The 27,592-nt window shown below is 39.5% G+C and overlaps 1 protein-coding gene across 1 annotated transcript in view; it reads right to left on the bottom strand.

The window, feature by feature from the left end:
* LRBA (LPS responsive beige-like anchor protein) overlaps positions 1-27,592 on the bottom strand; it is a 746,329-nt gene that overhangs the window by 53,252 nt on the left and 665,485 nt on the right. The gene's annotated exons all lie outside the window — the stretch shown is intronic.

Raw genomic sequence — 27,592 nt, 5'->3', positions numbered from 1 at the left:
TGTCCACCCAGCCCAGGTGCTCACTTCCCAGCCTCATCACAGAAAACTCTGAAATGCCAGACGTGGTCACTGTCTGTAATGATTTTATTTCTTTACTTGTTTATGCCTGTCTCCTCCCACTAAAACAAGATCCGCGAGAGCAAGGACCTTATCTATTTTCTTCACTCTTAGATCTTTAAAACTGAGTGAATGAATAACTGCCTCAGTATGTGTGAGGGGAGAGAAGGAAGCAGCGACATATAAAGGTGACTTCAACACCCCCACAGCAGTATTTTTAACTTTTCGGCTAAAAGGAGGAAGAAAATCTCTTTTTAAGGGAAGATATGTTTCTCATGCTATTTTTTAATTCCTAAGAAAACAGGTATTTCAATTTTTATATGCTCTGCAGAACTGCAGGTGATTAATAAATCATAAACAGGGAAATAAAATTATGCAGTATTAACTTCCTTTTCTATTTGATGAGGATGCCATTAGTAGTCCTTTACCACCATCTTTTAAGAAACAATGATAGCAGTTCAGCCATTTACGTATTCAATCGTAATCATCAATGATGTAAACAGCATATGAGGCATCAGTGTTTCTGCCCTTGAAGAAAGTAATCCTAATACAGAAAGCAGAGCATGCACTTGGATGGTTGAATAACAGTCTGATGCAGTTAGCTCAATAAATTCAAGGAATGCACTATGACTGGCTCAGGCAGAAAGGACTGCAAAGGCCTCTGTGAAAGCTGAGTGGTATGGGAAAAGCACCATGGGCTTTGAAGTCACACAGACCATGTGCTAATACTGACTGCTCACAGTTTACAAGCCATGTGACCCAGGCCAAGTCATTCAACCTCAGTTCCAATTTTCTTCCTGTAAGATATGGATAATAATAATAATAATGTCAACCTCACAGTGTTATTCAGTTCAGTTCAGTTCAGCTCAGTTGTGTCCGACTCTTTGTGACCCTGTGAACCACAGCACGCCAGGCCTCCCGGAGTCTACCCAAACCCATGTCCATTTAGTCAGTGATGCCATCCAATCATCTCATCCTCTGTCGTTCCCTTCTCCTCCCGCCCTCAATATGTACCAGCATCAGGGTCTTTTCAAATGAGTCAGCTCCTCACATCAGGTGGCCAAAGTACTGGAGCTTCAGCTTCAACATCAGTCCTTCCAATGAACACCCAGGACTGATCTCCCTTAGGATGGACTGGCTGGATCTTCTTGCAGTCCAAGGGACTCTCAAGAGTCCTCTCCAAAACCACAGCTCAAAAGCATCAATTCTTCGGCACTCAGCCTTCTTTACAGTCCAACTCTCACATCCATACATGATCACTGGAAAAACCATAGCCTTGACTAGACATACCTTTGTTGGCAAAGTAATGTCTCTGCTTTTTAATATGGTGTCTAGGTTGGTCATAACTTTCCTTCCAAGGAGTAAGCGTCTTTTAATTTCATGGCTGCAATCACCATCTGCAGTGATTTTGATATTGAGGAGCAAATAGTATGTATGCAAAAAAAGCGCAGCAAAGTGCTTACTGGTACAGATTAGACTCTTAATATGCAGTCAACCAATATTCATTGAGGGCTACTAACAACAATAATTCTGGATTAGGAAATGGCAACCCACTCCAGTATTTCTGCCTGGAGAATCCAATGGATGATGGAGGGGCCTGGCCGGCTCGAGTCTGCGGGGTTGCAAAGCATCAGACACAACAGAGCACACACACACACACATCAATAACAAATATTTATTTAGTAGTTATTATTTGCCAGGTATTTTTCTACGTGATTTTAGTATCTCGTTTCATTTAATCTTTAAACTGTATGATGTGAGTACTTTACTATATCTATTTACTGATAAAGAAAAATAATGCACAAAGAACTTAAATATCTTGTCCAAGGTCAGACAGTAATTCAACAGCAGGCTCAAATTTTGCATGTACGCAGCTTGATTCAGGAGCTCATACTCTCAACCAGTAAGCTATTCTTCCTTATCCGTTAGGGGCAATGCCATGGCCTAGGGATAAGACTGAACACAGAAAACGCATGAGTTTACAACCCAATGAGTGAATTAATAAAGTAGCTCTAATGTCAACATCACCATCATCATTAAGCGTTTGTTCACACCCAATTAGAGAGCATGGCTTGGCAGGGGATAAGGCTGGCCCCAGACTTTAGAAACCAGAAAAGAAGTCACCAGGAAGTGAGGAGTAGAGACGAGGGCCACTTCAGAGCAGTATCTAAAACATTTTTTGATGGAGTGAAATCAATTCATGACCAACATCAAGGACAATCTTGAGGCAAAAAATATCACAAAAGGGCAACCTTTTGGTGGGCAGGCCGAAGGTAGTCACAGAGAAGGAAGTGGGAGCACTGTTCTTTTAAGATGCATGGATTCACAACTGGCTTAACGTAAACTTTAAGGCACTTCTAAAAACAGCAAAGCCAGTGCCCTTTCCCTTGACTGCTGCCTTCAGTGGTCCTGGCCCAACAGCCCACATACATTTCCCCTCATTTAAAAGAAGGGGAATGGGGAACAGGCAGCTTACACACTTGGCCTATGGAGCTAATTGGTTAAGACTGCTAATCCTGATTTTTCCATTTATTTGCTGTGTTTGAATAGGATGGTTAATTTCTGTTTCCCCATTGATAAAAGAGAGAATAATAATACCTCACTTGGAGAATTATATGGAAAATTAAGTAATACCTATAAAGTGTTTAGCACAATGCCAAGCACATACAAGGCACTAAATAAAATATTGGTGGGTTTGGAGCTTTAGCGTGATCCCCATTACACACAGCTAAAACAGAAAAGGAAGAAATGCTTCGGGAGTTTACAATGAGAGTGGTGATAATAACGAATACATTATTAAAAAAACAAACAAAAACTGAAATCTGGCTCAGCATTTCAAAGTATACTATAGGGCTAAGTGGCCAGAGTCGGAGAGATCTCCTTGGAGATTCAGAGAGCAGTCCAAAACTGGATACCTCAGTCCTTATGGAAGCTGTGTTATTTGCAAGAACAGGATAAATATGCGAACCATGATCTAAGGCAAAATCAACAAGTCTTAGAGACTGATGACTTTGAGCAGTGAAGAGAAAAGACAACACTAGTTCTCTTCTTTTGAACTTGTGTATTTTAGAGTAGTAAAGCAATGAATAGAAATATACATTTCTGTGAGGGAGAACTAGCTTTGCAGGAGAAAGACAGTGCATTTTATGTCAGGTGTGGAAATCTGAAGTGATAGTGACAGCTGTCGAGCCAGGCTGAGACGTCCAGGGGACAAAAGAGAGCCTAGGACTGGCCCTGGGCTGAAACATCCGGGGTGTTCACTTGGGTGTCATTCAGACAAGAGAAATTTAAGTCAATGGTTTTTGATCCTTCCCTCTCACTCTGTTTATGTAAGTATTTTTAAGCAGCAGAAATGATTTCCTTTTTCAAATGAAGTTTTACACAAAACCCCAATACACATAGAGTCAGGGCTACTTAACTTTAAAGATGGGCAAAACCATCCTTACACAGCAGCTCCTGAGACAATTCTGAGAAATTTTAGGACTCTGGAGCACAGTTTGAAGTCCACTGGTTAAGCTCCCAGGATGAAAATACACGAGACACATACATAAAAGGACACAGAGGTGAAACTTGGGGAATGCTCACATTTAGGATTTGATATGAAGACGATGACAATAGAACGGAGAGGTTGCTGGGAGCTGGGGAGCAGGATAGGGTGATGTGGAAGCTATAGATGAGAATTTCAAAGAGAGAATGGTCAGTAACACCAACTACTAGAGAGAAACTGAGAATAACGACATTATCGCACACAAATTTTTATTATAAATTAAATGCAACTGGCCTCAATACTACATAATAGCAATATCCTTAATACTACATGTACTTAGCCTTGTTTTGAAATGAGAAGTACATAGATGGTGAGAAACTTTTAAAAACACCAATCTCCCCTTTCAAACACAATTTTCTTCTGTCTTAAAATTTTAATAAAATTTACACATTACTGATCTTCTACAGGGAAATGATTTTTCAAGTCATGGAACACAGTGGTGTGAATTCTGTCTCAATTATGAAATAAAAGTTGTATTATGCCACATAGGTTAAATAATATTTTTCTTTCTAAGTCCTTAAGACCTTTCTAAGTCCTAAAAATATTATATAATTCTTAGACACAAATATTTCTTGACTAACCTTTGAGTTGTTGGTGATAACAATACAATAGAAAGGGCTTTATCAAGGGAGAATATTACAGAATAAGACTGTAAGGTAATCTCAAATCTTTACAGTCAAACCTAATATCATCAACTGATAATTCTAGATTCTTCTCACTGTTTCTAAAGCTCATTGCCATTCTGTCATCATCTTGATCTCTAAAGCAATTGGCACTGCTGATCACACCGTGGTTGCTTCACATTCTCTCTGCTCTGGCATCCTCGGCTCTACACTAGCTCGCTTCTCTGACTTACTCCTTTATTCTCTGTGTTCTGCCAACCTCTACTCTTATTTCTCATCCACAAATGAACTCATCACTGAAAGTTCTCTTTTCACAGTCCCATTTTCTTGATCTAAACTTCCTGCCCTACATTTTTTTTTTAACTGTCATGACTTCAAATCTTAGCTCTATAAGAAGGATTTCCAAATCTAAAGCCAGAGGACTGTCAATGTCTATGAAGTGTTCATTGACACTCTGCCTGATGGCCATCCAGCTATACTATGTGTATATCTCACACACTTGGAATTATCAAATCTAAAATCTGGAAAAATTAATTTTATTCTAGCATTCCTCAATCAAGGATGAGACAGACTCCCCTTTTGATTTTATTTTTAATGCTCAGAATCTTACTAACATTTAAAAATTTTACCTCTTGTATATAATCAGTATATAATCACTTCTTTTATAAGTTTCTCATACTCATCATTTCTATCTGAATCCAGGAATTTCTTATAATTTCAGGTATTGAGAATTGTAACAGTGTCTCTTCTGTTATTTGTCATTTAATTTCTTCCTACAGACGTGTGCTTTCTCAAATTCTCCTTTATGGAATATTCCCCTGATCAAATATCTTCCATTAACTGGCAGTTCTTAAAAGATACAGTCTTACTCCTTCATATGAGGCCCTGAGAAGAATGCTATATAATTTCTATGGTATCCCTGACAAAAAATAAATAGCTTCATTTGCATCATGTAAAATATGAGACAAATTCAGAGACATTCAACAAAATACATGACCACTTTCCACAAATATCAAGACTATTAAAGACAAGTGAAGGCTGATTCATTCTTACATTTAGAAGAGGAACAAGAAGATGTCGACTAAATACATGTGATTTAGTCACTGCATAAGGTCATTAAACACAAAGAGAGTCCTCAGAGAATGTGGTGACCTTCACAAGGTCTGTAGCTTAATTACGCTGAGCAAATATTTCCATGGTCTTGATCATTTCACTAAAGTTATGTAACATGGTGATGGTAGAAACATACAAGAGAAATTTTGCAACTTGTCTGTGGCTAAACTTAATTCAAAATATAAATTTTTTAAAAGAAAGAAAAAGATGAAGGCCTACTGCTAGTCCCTCATCCAATTCTCTGTACAATCAAGCAGGTTTTCTTTCAAACAAAACCAGCCATTTCTACCTTACATTTTCTCTTATGCCACTGTCTCTCCTAGATTAGTTCCTTCATCTTCAGTTTTCTAAATCATACCACTCTCTAGGAAACCCTGCTCTTCTAGGTCCTGCCTTGGTGGTGGTGGTGGTGGTGTTCAGTTGCTAAGTCATGTCCAACCCTTTGCAGCCTCATGGACTGCAGCACGCCAGGTTTCCCTGTCCTTCACTATCTGTCAGAGTTTGCTCAAATTCATACACCTTGAGTCAGTGAGGCTCTCTAACCATCACATCCTCTGCCACCTCCTTCTCCTTTGGCCTTCAATCTTTCCCAGCATCAGGATCTTTTCCAATGAGTCGGCTGTTGAAATCAGGTGGCCAAAGTATTGGAGCTTCAGCATCAGTCCTTCCAATGACTATTCAGAGTTGATTCCCTTCACGATTGACTAGCTTGATGTTCATACAGTCCAGGGGACTCTCAAGAGTTTTCTCCAACAACACCAGTTTGAAAGCATCAATTCTTCAGCACTCATGACTACTGGAAAAACTAGAGCTTTGACTATATGGACTTTTGTTGGCAAAGTGATGTCTCTGCCTTTTTTTTTTTTGGTCCAGGTCTGTCATAGTTTTCCTTCTAAGGAGTGACTGGTTTTTAATTTCATGGCTGCAATCACCATCTGCAGTGATTTGGAACCCAAGAAAATAAAATCTGTCATTGTTTCCACTTTTTTCCCTTCTATTTGCCATGAAGTGATGGGACCGAATGCCAAGATCTTAGTTTTTCGAATGTTGAGTTTTAAGTCAGCTTTTTCACTCTCCTCTTTCACCCTCATCAAGAGGCTCTTTAGTTCCCCTTCGCTTTCTGCCATTCAGTTCAGTTCAGTTCAGTTCAGTCGCTCAGTCGTGTCCGACTCTTTGCGACCCCATGAATTGCAGCACGCCAGGCCTCCCTGTCCATCACCAACTCCTGGAGTTCACTCAGACTCACGTCCATCGAGTCGGTGATGCCATCCAGCCATCTCATCCTCTGTCATCCCCTTCTCCTCCTGTCCCCAATCCCTCCCAGCATCAGAGTCTTTTCCAATGAGTCAACTCTTCGCATGAGGTGGCCAAAGTTCTGCCTTTAGGGTGGTGTCATCTGCATATGAGGTTGTTGAAATTTCTCCTGGAAATCTTGATTTCAGCTTGTCATTCATCCAGCCCAGCATTTCATATGATGTACTCTGCATATAAGTTAAATAAGCAGGTGACAATATACAGCCTTGTCATAGTCCTTTCTCAATTTTGAACCAGTCGGTGTTCCATGTGCAGTTCTAACTGCTGCTTCTTGACCTGCATACACAGGTTTCTCAGGAGACAAAAAAGGTGGTCTGGTATTCCCATCTCTTTAAGAATTTTCCAGTTTGCTGTGATCCCCACAAAGACTTTAACATAGTCAAAGAAGCATATGTTTTTCTGGCACTCCCTTGCTATTTCCATAATCCAACAAATGCTGGCAATTTGATCTCTGGTTCTGCTGCTTCTTAGAAACCTAGCTTATACATCTGGAAGTTCTTGGTTCATATACTGCTGAAGCCTGGCTTGAAGGATTTTGAGCATAACCTTGTTAGCATGTGAAACAAGCACAACTGTGTGGTAGTTTGAGCATTCTTTGGCATTGCCCTCCTTTGAGACTGGAATGAAAACTGACCTTTTCCAGTCCTGTGGCCACTGCTGAGTTATCCAAAGGAAAGGAAAGTCACTCAGTTGTGTCCAACTCTTTGCGACCCCATGGACTGTAGCCTACCAGGCTTCTCAGTCCCTGGGATTTTCCAGGCAAGAGTACTGGAGTGGGTTGCCATTTCCTTCTCCAGGCAATCTTCCCGACCCAGCGATCGAACCTGGGTCTCCCGCATTGTAGGCAGACACTTTACCCACTGAACCACCATGTGCTGACATATTGAATGCAGCACTTTGATAGCATCATCTTTTAGCATTTTAAATAGCTCATCTAGAATTCCATCACCTCCACTAGCTTTTTGTTCACAGTAATGCTTCATAAGGCCCACTTGACTTCACACTCTAGGATGTATGCCTCTGGGTGACCGACCACACCATTGTGGTTATCTTGATCACTAAGATTTCCCAAATCTTACAGCTTGTTCACGCTGCTAATTACACATTTAATTCAGGCTTCCTTGTAATGCTAGTTTTTAGTATATTACTGGTCTGTCAAGCAACTAAAGCATAAGGCTAGAATATCATGTATTTTAGAAGTGTGCAAGCAGGAAGAACAATGCCTTGTACAAACTATTCACACAACAAAGAAGTTTACCTGAACTTTTTTTGCTGTTGCTGTTAAAAATAACATCCTCTATTTTGCACATATGTTTTATCAATCAGTCTTGTACCCCAAATGACTGATTTATAAAGATACACAAATAAGGTATTTTTTAAAAGCCAACTTTAAGTGGAAATCAAAGTAAAACAAAAACTGGACTGCAAAATAGAACCAGAAATGAACCATACACTTTAACCTATATTCTTCCTAGGATAACACACAAAATTATTAGTTTCTAGAGCCACACAATGTGGCATTCCAAAATGCCACATCTTTTTATTTGCCTGTGGCGGTGGGTATAATTTAAAAGGTCACGAAGCTCTAGAATAAGACAAAATATTACTTTTCAGCACTGAAAAGCTACCAGTAACTATTTTAAAAGTTATCTTGTCTATTTATATTGCCTTTTAATATGAAAGTTATATGGTGGTTTGGTTCCTAAGCCTTGTCTAACTCTTGCAACCTCATGGGCTATATAGCCCACAAGGCTCCTCTATCCATAAGATTTTCCAGGCAAGAAAACTAGAGTGGGTTGCCATTTCCTTCCTCATATTGAGTGCCTTTTATGTACCAAGAACGCCCAATACTGGGACAGAAACAAGCTCAAGAGAAGAGTGTTATTTTTTTTTTTTTTTTCGGCTGCGCTACACAGCATGTGGGATCTTAGTTCTCTGACCAAGGGTTGAAACTTGTGTTCCCTGCAGTGGATATACCAGGAAGTTTGGAGCACAGTTCTTGATGAGACAAAATGGGGGTGAGAGAAGAACGGGGAGTGATAAGTAAGACTGCTATCTGTTGCTACAAAGAGGACAAAAGAGTCTTTGTTAGAAAAGTTCTATAAGGTATCACTAAAGGCAGACCTGGGTGTTCATTGGAAAGACTGATGTTGAAGCTGAAACTCTGCCACCTAATGCAAAGAGCTGATTCACTGAAAAAGACCCTGATGCTGGGAAAGATTGAGGGTAGGAGGAGAAGGGGATGACAGAAGATAAGATGGTTGGATGGCATCACCGACTCAACGGACATGGGTTTGGGTGGACTCCAGGAGTTGCTGATGGACAGGGAGGCCTGGCATGCTACTGTTCATGGGGTCGCAAAGAGTCAGACACGACTGAGCGACTGAACTGAACTGAACTGAACTGAAAGGCAGTAATCCTCATTCTTTCAGCCCCCAACACACCTGAGGGATACAAAAACACTTCAGGGTCTCTCTGTAGCAGTGATTCTCAAAGGTCAAGTGAGAAATCCTGGGGGAATACGTGTGATTTGAAAAAATCCTTCAAGTAATTTTGTTTATCGCTCTCTCACTTTTCACTCCAGCCCTTTGTATATACAGGAATATTTCTATTCCTGATATTCTATTCTATTCCTGAATATTTCAGATGCATAACAAGAGGTCTGCAATCACAGGAAACATACAGGTATAACAGGAAGATGAACAGGTAATGGGGTAGCTTAATGAACTCTACCAAATGCCTAAACTGTTTTTAATAAACTCTACTTCATCAAGAGAGTTTTGGTCCCAGGTGATTAAATTTTTAGAATTTGTTTATTATGCTAAATTTTTATTATGAAATAGGATAATGAATCCCCATGTACCCATTAGTCAATTTCAATAATTATTAACACATTTGGCCTTACGTTACTCCAAGGGGGGATTCAGCCTAGGCAATGTGCTAGAAATATTTATTGGAAAATAGGAGAGTGTGCCTGCCTTTAAGCGGTTTGTTTTTTCAGGTTTACTGCAAAACTACATGGAGAACAAAAATATCAAAAAATAATCCCAAATTATAAACATTAGCCAGCAGCCTTCATCTTTGTTCACAAAGGTTAAACACATGTGGACTTGAAAGGAGATGTTCAATGCTAAAGCTGCAAATTTGATAAGGTGACTTCTCTTGTTAAAATCCTTCCATCCAAATTCCTTATCATAGGCTGGCCCCATAGCATGAGGTTAAGTATGCAGACGGCTGCAATCAGAGTGCTGCAGTTCAGATATTAGCTTTATCACATACTGGCTGAGTGACTCTGGCAAGTTAGGCCTTAGTATTCTTGTCTAAGAATGGTGATAATGATAGTGGGTATTTATTGGGTTGTTGTAAAGTTTAAATGAAATAATATAAAACACAGGACAGTTCCTGACACCTCTGTGTCTGATGTTAGTATTACAACATATACATAAAAGACTGCATGGTGTCTGGCCGAGGTTAAGGAAGCATTTACTAAATGTTTCCAATCACCTATAATTAAGACTAATAATAACAGCGATCTGGCTCTCCTGCCTATGTTTCCAGTCTCATCCTGACACTGTCCCTCTTAAACTCTGTAACATATGATGTAATATGACATACTGCTTTTATATATATTGTTTTCCTATTCTTTTCTATCCCCTTTCTCTGTGTGGTTGCCTCCTCCTCATTCGTTAAGATGAGCTCACATATCTCTGCACCCTGAGAAGTCTCTTTCTAGGTTTCATCCAGACAGTTGCTCCCCCTCTCTGTTGCTCTTGGAGGAACTATGTCCAAACCCCCTACTTACTTTACCTATTTAAGTAAAACTCTTACCTACTTAACTAAATTGCTGGTCTAATTCCTGTCTCACTGAGAGCAGAGACTTCCAAGTATTGCTGTGCTTCTGGGGGTTGACACACAGTAGGTGCTCAAGAAATATGAATGAAATGCTAAATGAATGAAAGGTTATCCAAGTCAGCACAATTCAGCAGGGATGCAGCTAAGAGATACCTCCTAACACTATCACAGAGCAGCCTAGCACTGAAAAAAACATTCTACTAAACATTTCTACTAGACAGTTTACTTCATTCTTATTCATCAATTCCCAATTATTTCTGTAAATAGCCTGTCACTACTTTCTACAATAAAGCTGAATCCAGCAGGCAGCATTCCAGATGTTGAAATACATAGTAATAAAAAAGACTATGCAAATACTTCAAGACTTTCCAGTAAAACCACATACTTAATTTTATAAACAGCATCTCAAATATTACCTGGAGAATTTATTAATGGATTTCCAAATGGAAATATTATGAAAAGATTTTCAACAAGCTGTGTATTCTATTGTTTTCCATGCCAACCACTGCATACTTGCAAGATTTTATGGCTATACTGAGAAAAAGGGACATTATATTAATATGTAGAGGGAATATAGGTGCACGCACTAGATAAAATGAAAGAATGAGGGAAACAAAAGAAAAGGAAAAGAAAGTAGACTGGCTTAGTGACAATGTAGGGCTTCAACTTAAGAAGGAATATTTTAGACTCTCTGAAGTGGTCTTTTTAATTTAACATAGGAAACAAGTTAACTCAGTACAACACTTAGTAACCAACAATAAAGCTGTAAAACTTTATTTTAAGATGGGTTTGGGGGAGAAATAACTTAAACATATGGATGCAATTAAGGTAAACACATATGTACTCTGCTTTTCTTAAGCACACAACTCTGAAATTGCATTTTATCCCCTATATATTTACATCTAAAAGCACTATAAAATTGGGATAGGGAAATTGGAAAAATCATTTAATAAAAAGTAACATGCCATTATTAGTATACTAAAATTTTGACATTACCAAAATTAAGTTCTAGAAGGCTATCTTAAGATTGTAGAGTAACTCACCAAAAGATATTTACAAATCCAAATAAGACTTCATAGTTTGGATTTCAGAATTAATTTAATTTTCAAAAGAGTCACAATAGGACATTTAGTGATTTCTCCTGTTACATAATATCACTTGAGCCTCTTTTTCCCCTTACCCTTCACACAGTTGAATTAAGCTGGAGAAAAACTTACTGGATATTTGACCAGTTTCCACTCAAAATTTACTGACTAACTTTCTAGTTAATCAGCCTCAGTGCCTACTGAGGCCATTGTTAAAATATGCTGGATATCAGCAAGTTAAAAAAGCATACTAATCATTATATGTTGAAGTTAGCATTTAATTCCTAAAGGACAAAATCCTGGTAATATTAACTACTAAGGCCGAAAGAGAATCCACGACAAGTAGATATACTTGATTAAAATGGTGAAGAATCTAAAAGAGAAAATTATCTTTATACCTAATATAAAGATAGGTTTATCTTTATAAACCTATACCTGTTACACCTGTTTGCATAATACCTCTAGCTGGTTAAAAAAAGGCAAAGCAACATTTAGAAACATTGAGAAACCAAGTTCCCTCTTACTATAAGAAATGAAATACAGAATTACTTTTTAAAAGCCAGAACAATAAATGTACAAATTAAAAAGCATAATGAACCTAACTCAATTTATTTAAAAGGAATCTTTTAAGACAGAAATGTAAATATTCAAGTTCTCCGGAAATAAGAAATATAGAATTCAAACTTTGTACAGCATAAGGTAAAAGATAAACTATCAGGGAAAAAAGTTTCATGGATATACTACTATCAATTGGAATTTTTAAAAGCCAATTAGATTTATGGTCAAAATAAACACCAGACAATATTTAATCAACAAATTATGCGAAGTAATCCACACAAAAGATGGACAGAGTGAGTAAATATGTTAACTGAACAGAAGTCATTCTATGTGAACTTGGACTTGAAAGACTGAAACTATTTTTAATTTTGAGAAACTTTTTTATTATTATGTAAAAACTAGCGGAGAAAACTAAACTACGTTAATGGACTACTATATAGTCATTAAAATGAATGAGCTGAACTGAATATGTGATATGGAAACTAGCCTATAGTGTATTGATTAAAACAATTCCAAATCAGCAAAGAATATAGTGCATTATCTCATTTAATAAAAAAAATTAACTGTAAAAATAAACTATAACAACACCCTTATATATGTTAAATGAGTAAATGCCATGTGAGTACATACATAAATACACATGTATAAAATCTGGAAAGGTACATAAACCTACCAGTTATTATCTCTGGTGGAGGGTGGATGAAAAGATTGGCAGCATAGAAATGAATACCTTCTTCACCTTTATTCTAGTTGGTGTCTTAAACAAAGCAAGTATTACTTTTAAAATAAAGAGTAACAAAAAAATTTCCTTTTTAAAAAAACCTAAAACTAAAATATCTAAGGAAAAAATGAAAATACAAAACATAGCTTTATGAAGTTTAATTTTTTCATTGATATAGTAACCAGAAGTATTTCTTAACCATCTCAGAACTCCAGTTGATAAACTGGTCAAACACGGTGAAACCAACAGACCTTACTAAAAAGTTAATTTTGTTATTTTGAGGTTATTTCCTAAATTATTTCTATCTGCTTTCAAGGAGCCATTAGTTTTAGCAATATTTTACCATCATTTACTGCTAACTAAATATTTAGAAAGGTATGCAGTATACATTTTGTAAACAAACTATGTTTTACTTACATTTGGTATTTGGAGACATATACATATCATGATGGCATATAATATACATAAAGAGCAAAGAGAGAATAGCTAGCTAAATTAAGCAAACCTCTTAAAAAAAAAAAAAAAGAACGCCGTGACAAGAAACCAGGGGAGAGGAAAAATTAGAAAAAGGAGTAGTTTTATTTATTTATCTACTCAATAATATTATGGAAGTCACCACTTAAACTTTATGTTTAAGTTATACATAAAGTATTTATAAATTGTGAAGATATGCCCAGGTTTCCCATCAGAGCCTTGAACTGAGCCCATACATTCCGGGCACATTACACTGAGACCCAGCGCAGCCTCACTACAATCTCTGCTTCTCGGAGCTGTCCATCCACTGCAGCATAATTCCAGCTGCCAATCTGAAAGAAACCAGCTAGTCAGAGCAGACACAACCAACAGAAACAAATGTCACTCAATAATGTTCAGCGGTACTGTGCTCATGGATAATTTCAAACAGTATCTCTGTCTAGAGCATTGATGTGCTCATTCAAAACACCTCCATCTCTAGCTACTGGAAACGAGTAGATAAAGCCGCCTGCCTAGAAAAATAAGTGGAATGTTGCTTCAAAGAGGTTGCCAATACTAAGAGGCAAACAGTGAAAACACAGTAAAAGTTCTCAAAGGAAAAAAAAAAAGCAGGATAGTTGCATTCAGAAGGTTAAATTATCTCTTAAAACTAGATAAGTCTGTTTAAACTATGTCATGGAAACAGTCATTTGGTCATTCATTTGTTAAGAATCATTTCATCTATTTTCTCAATCATATTTGTGAGTATCCACCATGTACAAACACTGAAATGAGGTAGAATGAGGAATCTTTGACTTCAAGAAACTTAAGACTGAAAAACAACACACCCACACATAACACAGCTGGCAGAGACAGAGGGAAGGCAATACGTCTACTGTTACAACAGTGTTAGGTCATATGCAACACTGAAAAAATTTGCACTGAAGTGTTTCCTGAATACTGTATTCACAGAATCGCAGTTCTTCCTTTGCACCAATAACATTAACTAAACATAGTGATTCTAAGTAAACTTCCTCATCATTGTAGAAACAAAAGAAAGCAACATTGCTATTCTGAAATGTGAAATATGACTATGCTATTCCAACAGTCAGCAATCAGTTACAGTTGCAAATAGTCTTACAGAGATTTTTCAAATCTAGGTAATTTGACTTAACTATTCTAGAAGCTTGAATTTAGTTTAATATTTTGAAAAGAAATTCAGTCACTTGATTTGAGAGTACTTTCACACTTTCAATTTAAAATAAAGATGGTGCCTAGAGAGCAGAGGGTTATGACGGAAGTCATCAGCATAATAGAGAGGCTCAGGATTCCTTGGGCAGCTGATAGAGAAAAAACTCATAAAAATATGAACACTCTGCTTCATGTCCTTGGGTGTATAAATTTAGCTACACCTACTTATAAGTCTGCAAGCGGCATAATAGCTAGCAAAATATGAAGATTCACTTTATTGACAAGTTTAATGTTTAAGTAAGGGAAACTTTGATTGTGATTTTAATATACCAGAAAGTTTGGCATAATTTCAAGGTTTTATGTAGGTTTTCAATTAAAACTTGACTAATCCCTACTGTTTATTTGGCTTTTCACCGTACAGTTCCTGCCCTGCACTGTGTCAAATATGCCATCTGTGTAACACACTTCTGGCCAGAGATGCGTCAGGATTATTTTTGTAACACTCTGAATTGCGGCTGTGTGAAATCTTAACTTATTGTATTCAGCATTTCCACTTTATTCTCTTGCTACAACCATTGTAACCCTGTTGTACTAATGTCCTACTCTTAAATCTCACGGCAGTCACAACAAAGATTCCTGCTCCCCCACCTGCTTCAAACAGGCTTACAGACCATTCCCCTAACTATTTAGCAAATGTTAACAATGCTATAAATACCAATTGTGTTTATGCTTTCTGAAAGATTCACTGCAGCGAGTGTTCTGCAGTAGTGTTAGAGCTGAAGTAAGCTGTTGACTCCCACCATGAAAATGATTGAATTCTAAGCCAAAAATGCTTTTCCTTGGATAAGATATCTGATTTGCTACTGCTGTCATGAGACTGGGGTCATGTAAACTTAAACACTGCTGCTGCTGCTTTTGGAAAACAGATCTTCTCAGAGTGATTATGTGTTACTACAACAGCATTTGGAAGAGGGAAAATCAACCACTGACACTAAACACAACTGAGGGGAAATTTTTCAGGTTTTAACTTTCATATTATGAGACTCACTGTATGTAATTCCTTAAATCGAGCAAGATCACGTCTCTCCTTTTCCTCTTCTCTACCCATCTTTATAAATAGAGCTGAGTTCCATTTTCAGAAGGAATGAATAACTTTAATTTCTGAACTCACATAAACATAGAATAACACTGCATTTGCTTGAAAAGTAAAGGAGAAAACAATGCTTCCAGAGCAAATGTGGTGGGAATTTACAGTAAGGTGAGAGAAGGAAAAGCACAGACGATAGATGCTGTTTCCATTACCGCTGTCCTAAGCAGCATCTACCTGCAGCCTACCTTTTGGTCTTTGAACCCCCACCTCTGCTTCCTAGCTCCGGTGCACCCTGGATTCTGTCCCTGCACTCCCTACACGCTGGGTGCTCGAACCCTATGCTGTGTCTGTACTTTTCCTTTTGTCAAAATCTACTATCAAGTCCGACACACAGGGAGCTGAATGACTAGATAAAGTTGTTTCAAAAACTAGGTCTGTAATTAAATAAATCATCTCTAATGGTGAAGTTTCAAACATGAGTAAAAGGCACTGAATTCGGTAGCAGAGGCTTTTTTCTGTATATATCAAAGATTATCATATAGAAACCACGATAGCTGACTTTAGCATGCGACTCTGGCATTGGTTAACACAGTCTAATCTTAGAGCTGGAGATTTTCTATGCTTTAACTTTATACTTTCATGGTATTTGAATTCTCAGGGTTCTGGCACATTTTTGGATAAATAAGTTGTAAAATCCCTTTATATACCATTTAATTATATACAAACACCACACATACACAATTTAGTAGTGAACCCAGAAATCAAGATTTTATGAGTCCTGAGTCAAAAGCCTTCCTGCTTTTAGAAAATGATGATAAGAACTACAATTAACAGTGATATACCAAAGATATTTTCCAAAAGAGTAGAAGTGATCTTTTGTGGTCCTCCTCAAATATGCTGGAAAAAATGAGGGAATTTGTTTCCAAAATGTATGAAAAACAATCCTAGTTCAGTGAGTTAAAAAAGTGATTACAGGTACTCTAATTTCTGAGAGAGGTAAGTGAAGAAATTGTAACCTCCTTCATCTTTACTGAAGTTACACAAAGATCATTATACATAAAGTCACTATCCTACCAACATTAAAAATGGCCAGTCCCAGAAAGTAATCACAAAAGAATTCCAAAGAGTCAAAACCAAAGTCAATATTCTTATCTTCATGTTAACCTGCATTACTTGCTTGAATTTTCAAGCAGATACTTTCCCCTCTCACAAGAGTGAAAGAGCTGGAGTTTGGCTTTTTCCTTCTGATTTTCCAGAGGAAAAATTTTCAGCATACAGAAAGTAGCAAATAAAAGAATTCCATGATCTCACTAATCAAAGATTAAATAACTATTTTTGGTTAGATGACCATATAAACATCTAAGATGACCATATAAACATCAGAAATTTCCTAATGTATAAATACACATCACAAAATTTGTATTTCCTATATTTCAAAACATGATCTGTTTTTGTATGTAATATGATAAAGTATTTTTCCATAACAATAAATATAGAAATATATACCAATAATTTTAATGATATATATAGTAGCATTTCACTGTATGGATTTACCTATATTTATTTAATCAGTTTCTCTACCAACCTAGATAGCATATTCAGAAGAAGAGACATTACTTTGCCAACAAAGGTCCATCTAGTCAATGCTATGGTTTTTCCTGTGGTCATGTATGGATGTGAGAGTTGGACTGTGAAGAAAGCTGAGCACTGAAGAATTGATGCTTTTGAACTGTGGTGTTGGAGAAGACTCTTGAGAGTCCCTTGGACTGCAAGGAGATCCAATCAGTCCATTCTGAAGGAGATCAGCCCTGGGATTTCTTTGGAAGGAATGATGCTAAAAGCTGAAACTCCAGTACTTTGGCCACCTCATGCGAAGAGTTGGCTCATTGGAAAAGATTCTGATGCTGGGAGGGATTGGGGGCAGGAGGAGAAGGGGACGACAGAGGATGAGATGGCTGGATGGCATCACGGACTCGATGGACGTGAGTTTGGGTGAACTCTGGGAGATGGTGATGGACAGGGAGGCCTGGTGTGCTGCGATTCATGGGGTCGCAGAGAGTCAGACACGACTGAGTGACTGAACTGAACTGGACTGTTAGATATTTATGTGGTTCTCGTGGTTTTTTTTTTTTTTTTTTTTCATTATGAGCAACTATGAAAGTGAAAGTCACTCAGTCATGTCCAACTCTTTGTGACCCCATGGATGATACAGTCCATGGGATTTTACAGGCCAAATACTGGAGTGTGTAGCCTTTCCCTTCTCCAGGGGATCTTCCCATCCCAGGGATCAAACCCAGGTCTCCTGCATTGTAGGTGCATTCTTAACCAGCTGAGCCACAAGGGAAGTCCTGAGCAACTATATCTGTTTTCTAACAAATAGGAATTTTTGTTATTTTTCATCTTAGGCAGTCTAACAGGTAAAAAATGTGTTAGATTTTACTGAATGCAACTGAATTTCACTGATTACTAGCAAGGCTTCACTCATTTATGGCCCAGAGTTCATCTTTTGTGAATTATCTATTCCTGAACTTTGTCATCTGTTGTCTTTTTTTGGATGTACAAAAACTTCAGTTTTTATGTAGACAAATGTAACAATTTCTTTAATGACTTTGGTTTTGTTACTGACATACAGAAAGGGCCTTTTCCATTCCAAGATTATAAAACTACTTACTACAGTATTTTCTATGTCCTGTAGTTCAGTTTTTTATACTTATACTATAACCTTTATTCCAAAAAAATACATGTAATTCATTTGTAATTTCTTTCACTTTATGATGTGAAACAGGGATCTAAATTTATAACAATTAGCTAGCTGTCTTAACATAACAGGTTACAAAAGATAGCCTTTTCCCAGTGATTTTAAAATACCACCTCTATCATATATTCTCATATCTACTTCTGAAACTGGAGAAGGAAACGGCAACCCACTCCAGTACTCTTGCCTGGAAAATTCCATGGATGGGGGAGCCTGGTAGGCTACAGTCCATGGGGTCGCAAAGAGTCGGACACGACTAAGCAACTTCACTTTCTTTCTTTCTATAGTTCCTTTTGGAGAAGGAAATGGTAACCCACTCCAGTGTGCTTGCCTGGAGAATCCCATGGACAGAGAGGCCTGGTGGGCTACAGTCTATGGGGCTGCAGAGAGTTGGACACGACCGAACGACTCACGCACACACACACACATTTCTGAAAGCTCTGCTCTGTCTCACTGAACCTTAAACTACAACACCATGTTTTCGTTACTCTGGTTCATACTCTGCCTCTGAGGAAGTAATCGAAACCTATTTATTTACTTTAAATTTAGTTCTATCCTGGTCATTCGGTTTCTCAGGCTATCACGTTTAAGAAACAGCTAATTGCAGAGTAGGAGGGCAGGTGTCCGAAAGACAGACACATTGACACAGGAAGAAGAAGTGAGAGCTGATAGTTTTAAAGTAGAAACAGGAAAAATACAAAAAGAGAGCATACCAACTGAGAAAGCAAGTAGTATGGAATTCTTTATTGTAGGGTCAAATATACCACAGAACAATCACCAACATTAATAAAAAATAATACTCACTAATCACATTCTTCACTGGTCTTTACTTATTACTGTCTACAGGAAAGTGGCCTCTACGGCTAAAAACTGCAGAGCACCCATCCTTTCTCAGGCACACACAGAACATTGACAAAGACCGAGGTGACTTAAGTCTCCAAAAGATTTCAAAGAATCTGTGTCACATGTATTGGTCTTCAGCTTTAAATTAAGCTACAATTAATAACAAAGACACCAGGTGTGGATGCATGAAGGCAAGCCTTTGCTGCAGAGATGACCTTCAAGTTGAGGCCCGAACGACAAGGTCAGGAACAGAAGGGAGGTCGGTGTCACAGCAGACGCAAACGAGGGTGAGGACGGCAGGGCGTGAGATGAGACAGGAAGGCGGGGGCCAGACCCTGCGGACCGAGCAGAGCTCTGTTCTGCGTTTAATGTGAAACAGGAGAGCTTAAGTAGAGGGACACAGTCTGATTTACACTTTCAAAATGTCACTTTGGCAGCTCTGTGGAAAGTGGACTGCAGGTAGTTAAGCGTAGAAAAGGGTGACCAGGCCAGTCAGGGGAGAGCTGATGATGGCGGCTTGGACAAAGGCATGACACACAGACATTAATGGTTTCCAAATGTGTTTTGGAGACACCATCTACCTAACCACTCTTCGTCATCAACTGCTCATGCCCCCGCCACCCCGACCTCTCCCCACACATTGCGCTCTCTGCTTTGCGCTCCCCTGCCCTTCCTACCGCGGCGCCTACCCGTCATTCCTTAAGGACTATGCTCAGGCGGGTTAGTACTGCCTCATTCTGGGCTGGCTGCTTCTCCTCTGTGCTCCGACATATAGTGGAAATGTCTCACTCAGAGCACATCACTGTCCATGCAACTTCTAAATGCTTATTTCTTTTTTTTTTTTTTATAGAATTCAAGCATATTTTTATTATTCTCTTTCATGGAAAAGGAGATAAAACTTTATGAATATATCACATTAAAGACGTTGAAAAACCAGATAATCTGTTAAAATTAAGCACCATTCATAACATTATATTGATATAGAGATAAGATTTTCAGGAAAAAAAAAATGCTAAAGTTAAGGAAAAGAATAAAAGTTAACCAGACAATGAACAAGTAGTATTTTCACTTCTGTTTAAATGTATAAGAGTAAGTTTCCATCTCCAATTTTTACTCTAGACCTTTCTGAGTTCAGTTCCAGGTCAAGATAGGTAGTAGGATTTCCATTATTTCCAAGCATATCTGACAACAAATATATTTGCCTGACAACTTTTTTCTTTGGTTTTTGAGGTCTATTCAGATGGCGAAGAGTACATTCATCAGCCATTAGTGAATGAAATGTTAGAATTATGCCTGTCTTTTTCTTCAAAGGTCTTTCAATGCCTAAATCAAAGCTTGTACACAGTAGGTATTCAAAAATATATTTCACAGTAAAAAAATTGAAAACAAGAGAAATTCAGAGAAAAAAACTGATACTGAATTATCATTTTCTATTTAACAAAGAGCAAAACAGCTAAATCCTTCAGAAGTAATCAATGCATACTGCTAAATGCTTATTTCTGACCTAATAAAACTCCAGCAATGAATTGTCTTACACTAAGGAGTTGCTAACTGAGCTCTCAACTTTTGGATAGAGCAAATACCATCTATATGATAAATGATAGGAAAATTCTGGATATAAGAAAGGATACAAAATTCTAGAAATCATGCCCCTAAATACAATTATATTCTAAATATATTAAAGAAATAATTTAAGAAAATTGATTTCCATTTTTTTGGAAAATAAAAATTATTTTGTAAACTTAATATTCAACTCATCATGAATTTATTTTGTGAATTTGGATTTTGGAAGGTTTTTTCCTTAAGAAAAATATTTATTCTTATTCATATCTGACTCTGAATTCAATTATCTTAAATTTTCCTTCTTTTTAAATTACTTCTTTCCCTGTTTTTTAGTTTTTTTGAAATGCTGGTAGAAGGAAGAAAGGTGAATGAATTAAACCATAGTCAAAAAAATTAATCATCAGAAAATAACAAATCTTTATTTATTTGTACTTTGTCTGTACAGACAAGAAATGTGTGTGTTAGTCATTCAGTCATGTTCAACTCTTTGCAACCCTATGGACTGTAGCCTGCCAGGCTCCTCTGTCCATGGGATTTCTCCAGGCAAGAACACTGGAGTAGGTTGCCATTTCCTCTGCCAGGGGATCTTCCCGACACAGGGATTGAACCCACATCTACTGCGTCTGCTGCAGTGGCAGGATTCTTTACCATCTGAGCCACCAGGGAAGCCCCACAGACAAGAAATAGAGTATATTAAAAGTGGTGACAGTAGAGAAAAGGGTACAAAAATAAAGAAATAAGTCAGTTAGAATAAAGTGTTCAAGATAAGAACAAATCCTTTAGTTGGAGGTCACAGATATTTGGGGAGAAAAAAGCATATTTGCCTGAAAAAATAATTCTTTCTGGTGTGTGACATATGCAAATACAGACAGAGCTGTATATTGATAACCCAGCTGTTTTCTAAAAATTAAAAACAACATAAAAGTGTAATGTGCTGCAGGCTGTTTCTCTGATTACTTTTCCTCCTCTTATGGTTATTATTTCTATCGTTTAGTGCTTTTTTTATAGAGAGATTATTTTTATGATCACTTACTACACCATATGTATTAACCATTCATTCTAGAATAAAACTTTCTCTTGAGGAATGGAGCTTTTCCCAAGTAACAGGTGCATACATGACTTGTTTGTAGACAGCTTGCCTCCATGTACGACTGTGTGGACATCTAAGTCTTCCAGATGAAAACTAAGTAGACAGCAGTGAACAGAAATAAGCAAAATGAGAGGTACTGAACAGAAATGTCTAGTCTGGTCTGCTTTAAAGACTAGAGAGGCCAAATCCATCCTGATACCATTACCGTGATTTCGCAGGGATAATGTTTTAGTATTTCCTAATACTAGAGAAGGCAACGGCACCCCACTCCAGTACTCTTGCCTGGAAAATCCCATGGACGTAGGAGCCTGGTGGGCTGCAGTCCACGGGGTCACGAAGAGTCAGACAGAACTGAGCGACTTCACTTTCACTTTTCACTTTCATGTATTGGAGAAGGAAACGGCAACCCACTCCAGTGCTCTTGCCTGGAGAATCTCAGGGACAGGGGAGCCTGGTGGGCTGCAGTCTATGGGGTCGCACAGAGTTGGACACAACTGAAGCGACTTAGCAGCAGCAGCGATGTTAAAGCCTCTTAGAAAAACGAGATTCTGAAGGAAAGATGGGACAGTCTGGAGATGGGGTGGAGAGCAAATCAGAAGATGGCGGTAGTGGAAGCTTTACAACTAGCAAGACCTGAAGACTTGGAGGCTGTCCTGGCACGGAGTTGCAGGCACAAGGCTGGCTGGAGATGGAGCAGTGGGAGCTACCTCCCTGGGTTCTGTGCATGAATGCACGTTATTCTCAAAGTGTAGGAGGAAAAGCTTTATGAAGAGAGAGGCAGCTTGTGAACAACCTTTCTGAAAGATTATCCTACTTCCACATCACTCTGTATTCTGCTACACAGCCTTTTTTCTTCATAGCACTTATTACTAACTAAACTTAGTTTTTACTGTTTATTTTCTGTGTATCAAGCTCCATGAGGCAAAGGGTTTTGACTGACTTTCTTGCTCATCACTGTATTTTTAGGATCTTGAACAAAATGTGTATTTGATGAATAAATGAATAATTAATGAAAGATTAAACTCTTCCAATTCATCAGCCCTTTTTCTTACTTATCCAAACCAGCCTAGAGCCACCATTTCAACAATATCCCTTTAACAATTTCATTGACCACCCTTCCACTCTCATCTCTTTTTTATATATATTCTACCATACTCCTATGGCCAAACCCCCATCTCTCTCTCTCCACATGTATAATTACACACACACATACCTTCTCTATTCAACTTTTTTCTACATCTGTTCTCCTGCTATTGAGAACAGAGCAAAACAACATGGAAAGGAAATAACAGTTTATATATTATTGAGTATCAGTTAAGCACCTATCGCTATATAAGGTATCTCCACAAATGTTACCTCACTCTTGGTACAAACTCTCATAGAGGCGGCTGCCTCCCCACCTCACTCACGGACAGTTACTTAAACCAGCCCCAGGCTGACCTTCCACTCCCCCCACACAAGACTGTATTCTTTCCTGCTCTCCAGGGCTTATCTATCTGTGCTCTGGATTTTGTTTTTTTTTCCTTTTTCTCATAGAGCTTAGTGGCCTATTACATACTCCTAGGACACATGCTTCTCTTTGGAGCTTTCCAATTAACAGAGAAACATCATAAATTACCTACCCATTTAAAAAAAAACTCCTTCAGAGTGACTGGCAATGGATATGGGGTCTCTTTGTGGGTAATGACAAAAGGTAAAATTAGATTGTAGTAATGCCTGTACAACTCTGGGAATAAACTAAAACTAGTGTATACTTCAAGTGGGTGAATTGTATCATGTGTGAGCTCTCTCTTAATAAAGCACTGAAAAGTTCTTCTGTTATTTCCTTTCCTCACTGTGTTTAGTTGTTCACGTCCCATTCACAGCACAGTCCTCTTTAATCCAAGCTTCTTTCTCTAATGATCCTTAGAATAATCCAACGAAGAGTTTTCAGTCGTTTGTTCAGTCTTCTTTGAGACAGATTCTAAAGTATACATGCTCCAACTCACTTATAATACAGTTAAGATTACTTTTTCTAAAAATTTTATTTATTTTTGGTGGTGCTGGGTCTTCATTGCTGCGCGTGGGTGGGCTTTCTCTAGTTGCCGTGAGTGACAGAGGTCAGAGCAGGGGTCGTGAGGGGGACTCTCTGGTTGCGGTGCACCCAGGGCTTCCCAGGTGGCTCAGACGGTAAAGAGTCTGTCTGCAATGTGTTCGATCCCTGGGTCGGGAAGATCCCTTGGAGAAGCGGGTGGCCAACACAGTCTAGTGTTCTTGCCTCAAGAATCCCATGGACAGAACAGTCTGATGGGCTCTAGTCCACAGGGTCGCAGAGTCAGGACGACTGATGACTGACACACACACTCTAGCTGTGGAGGGCTGCCTAGGGCACGCGGGCTCGGGAAGCGTCAGGACGACTGACGCACACACTCTAGCTGTGGAGCGCGAGCCTAGGGCACGCGGGCTCGGAAGCGTCAGGACGACTGACGCACACACTCTAGCTGTGGAGGGCTGCCTAGGGCACGCGGGCTCAGCAGAGTCAGGACGACTGACGCACACACTCTAGCTGTGGAGGGCTGCCTAGGGCACGCGGGCTCGGAAGAGTCAGGACGACTGACGCACACACTCTAGCTGTGGCGGGCTGCCTAGGGCACGCGGGCTCGGGAAGCGTCAGGACGACTGACGCACACACTCTAGCTGTGGAGCGCGAGCCTAGGGCACGCGGGCTCGGGAAGCGTCAGGACGACTGACGCACACACTCTAGCTGTGGAGCGCGAGCCTAGGGCACGCGGGCTCGGGAAGCGTCAGGACGACTGACGCACACACTCTAGCTGTGGAGCGCGAGCCTAGGGCACGCGGGCTCGGGAAGCGTCAGGACGACTGACGCACACACTCTAGCTGTGGAGCGCGAGCCTAGGGCACGCGGGCTCGGGAAGCGTCAGGACGACTGACGCACACACTCTAGCTGTGGAGCGCGAGCCTAGGGCACGCGGGCTCGGGAAGCGTCAGGACGACTGACGCACACACTCTAGCTGTGGAGCGCGAGCCTAGGGCACGCGGGCTCGGGAAGCGTCAGGACGACTGACGCACACACTCTAGCTGTGGAGCGCGAGCCTAGGGCACGCGGGCTCGGGAAGCGTCAGGACGACTGACGCACACACTCTAGCTGTGGAGCGCGAGCCTAGGGCACGCGGGCTCGGAAGAGTCAGGATGACTGACGCACACACTCTAGCTGTGGAGGGCTGCCTAGGGCACGCGGGCTCGGAAGAGTCAGGACGACTGACGCACACACTCTAGCTGTGGAGCGCTGCCTAGGGCACGCGGGCTCGGAAGAGTCAGGACGACTGACGCACACACTCTAGCTGTGGAGCGCGAGCCTAGGGCACGCGGGCTCGGGAAGCGTCAGGACGACTGACGCACACACTCTAGCTGTGGAGCGCGAGCCTAGGGCACGCGGGCTCGGAAGAGTCAGGACGACTGACGCACACACTCTAGCTGTGGAGGGCTGCCTAGGGCACGCGGGCTCAGGAAGCGTCAGGACGACTGACGCACACACTCTAGCTGTGGAGCGCTGCCTAGGGCGTGCGGGCTCAGGAGTTGCGGTGTGTGGGCTTAGCTTTTCCGCGGCATGTGTAATCTTCCCAGAGCAGGGGTCAAACCTGTCCTCTTCATTGGCAGGTAGATTCTTCACCACTGGACCGGCATGGATATCTCCTAAAATTACTTTTTCTGGCTCCTCTCTCTTGTCACCTTCAGCTATTTCCACAAACCTAATTCCCCACCACGGTCTCTTTTACCATGTGCAGGAGGCTCGTGCAGTTTCTCCTGCGCAGCTATCCTTTGCTCATAACTCCAGCAAGTGTTCCTATTCACCCTCCATCTCCAGCTCCAGCCTCTCATTTCCCAGACACGCTGGAATCTGCAGCCCAGGCTCAGTGCCTAGTCTCCAGACCTGTGCATACATATAGAGTACTTATCTCTATACTGAATTTATCACAGTATTAGAAGTGCTTATTTATCCATGTTTCTCCACTATATAACATACTACAGCTGATGAGGGCAGGGGCTCACCTTTTCACTCTTTAACCTTATTACATAATTTAAGTTTGGTAAAAAGTTGTTGAAAAGAAGTTAATGACCTAGTCTTGTTTTTTGTTTTCTCCTTGTCTCACTCTACAATGAACTCTGTGTGAATTCTCTAGGAAATAGTCTCTAATAACTTCTCTAGCATTAACATTTTATGATTTTTTTTAAAGATGCAACTGGTAATTCTTAATTCTTTTTTATAGCTGGGTTTTCTAACTCAACATTTTAACAATGAACAATATAAGGGAAGGAACTAACACTTGTTGAGTACTTATGATGGGAAAGGTACCACGCCAGGCCTTTTTATCTATTATATGTCATTTAAATCTGCATGAAATGGGCATCATCCTACAAATTCCATATACAGAGTCTCAGGAAGAGCTAAGTCATACAACTATAGGCACTGGGGCCAGGAATCAAATCCACATTTATTTGTTGATTCAACTGCATCACAGTGTTGTGTCACAAAATTCAGCACCATAATATGGAGTGGATATAATAAAAGATCACATTTGTTTCAGTAACATTCAGGAAGAATATATACTTATATGAATAATGCTAATAATGAATTGATGTAGTCTTTCAAGAACACTGAGTACCCACCATACTTAGAATATATTAGGTCATGGTTTTTGAGTGAATGCTGAATCTATGATATGATATATATGTATATAAATAGGGTGCAATGAGTTGGAAAGCTCTTCAGCTAAAGGTTAATTTGCTAATAATTAACTACTTCGAGTTGTGGGGGGAACAAAGAAGTCAAAGAAACTTAAAGCAAAAGTTTTAAACAGAGCTTCCCTGGGAGTCCAGTGGTTAGAATCCACTTGCCAATGCAGGGGACATGGGTTCGATGAAGATTCCACGTGCCACGGGGCAACTGACCCTGTGTGCCCCCAGCTACTGAGCTCTAGGGCCTACTACTTGCAGCAAAAGAAGCCACCCAGTGAGAAGCCCAAGCAACTACCACAACTAGAGAAAAACCTGCACAACAAGACAGACCCAGCACAGTCAAAAATAAAATAAACATTTAAAACATTTTTTAAGTTTTAAATAGTCTTTAGCAAATGCTAATCATGAAAAATACTGAAAGCTTACTTGATATGGCAGTTTCTCAACAAGTTAAACACAGAACTACCATATAATCCAGCAATTCTACTTCAGAATATACCTAGAGACTTGAAAGCAGGGACTTGAACAAGTATTAACATATGCATGCTCATAATAGCAACCCAAAAGATCCACGGACAGACAAAATGTGGTACATACATATGATGAAGTATTAAAAAGGAAGGAAATCTGACCTATGCTACCACATGGACAGAATTTAACAAAATAAGGCAGCTGCAAAAGGAAAATATTGTTTAATTTCACTTATCTGAGATACCTAGAATAATCAAATTCCCCAGAGACAACAGAATAGCGGTTGTCACGGCCCAAGGGCAGGGAGAGACGAGGAATTACTGTGTAAGGTATACAGAGCTTCAGTTTGGGAAAGATGAAAATTCTGGAGATAGATGGTAGTGATGGTTGCATAACAATGTGGATATACTCAATGCCACTTAATTATAACTCAAACCATAGCAGAAACCAATATTTGAAGTCATGACATGTTAAAGTGGAAGAAAAAATATAATCTGGTTAGCACATATATGTCAATACATATCTGAAG

This window comes from Capricornis sumatraensis, chromosome 17 (assembly GCF_032405125.1).
Source record: "Capricornis sumatraensis isolate serow.1 chromosome 17, serow.2, whole genome shotgun sequence".
NCBI lineage: Eukaryota > Metazoa > Chordata > Mammalia > Artiodactyla > Bovidae > Capricornis > Capricornis sumatraensis.
This window is presented reverse-complemented; position numbering and strand designations above follow the sequence as displayed.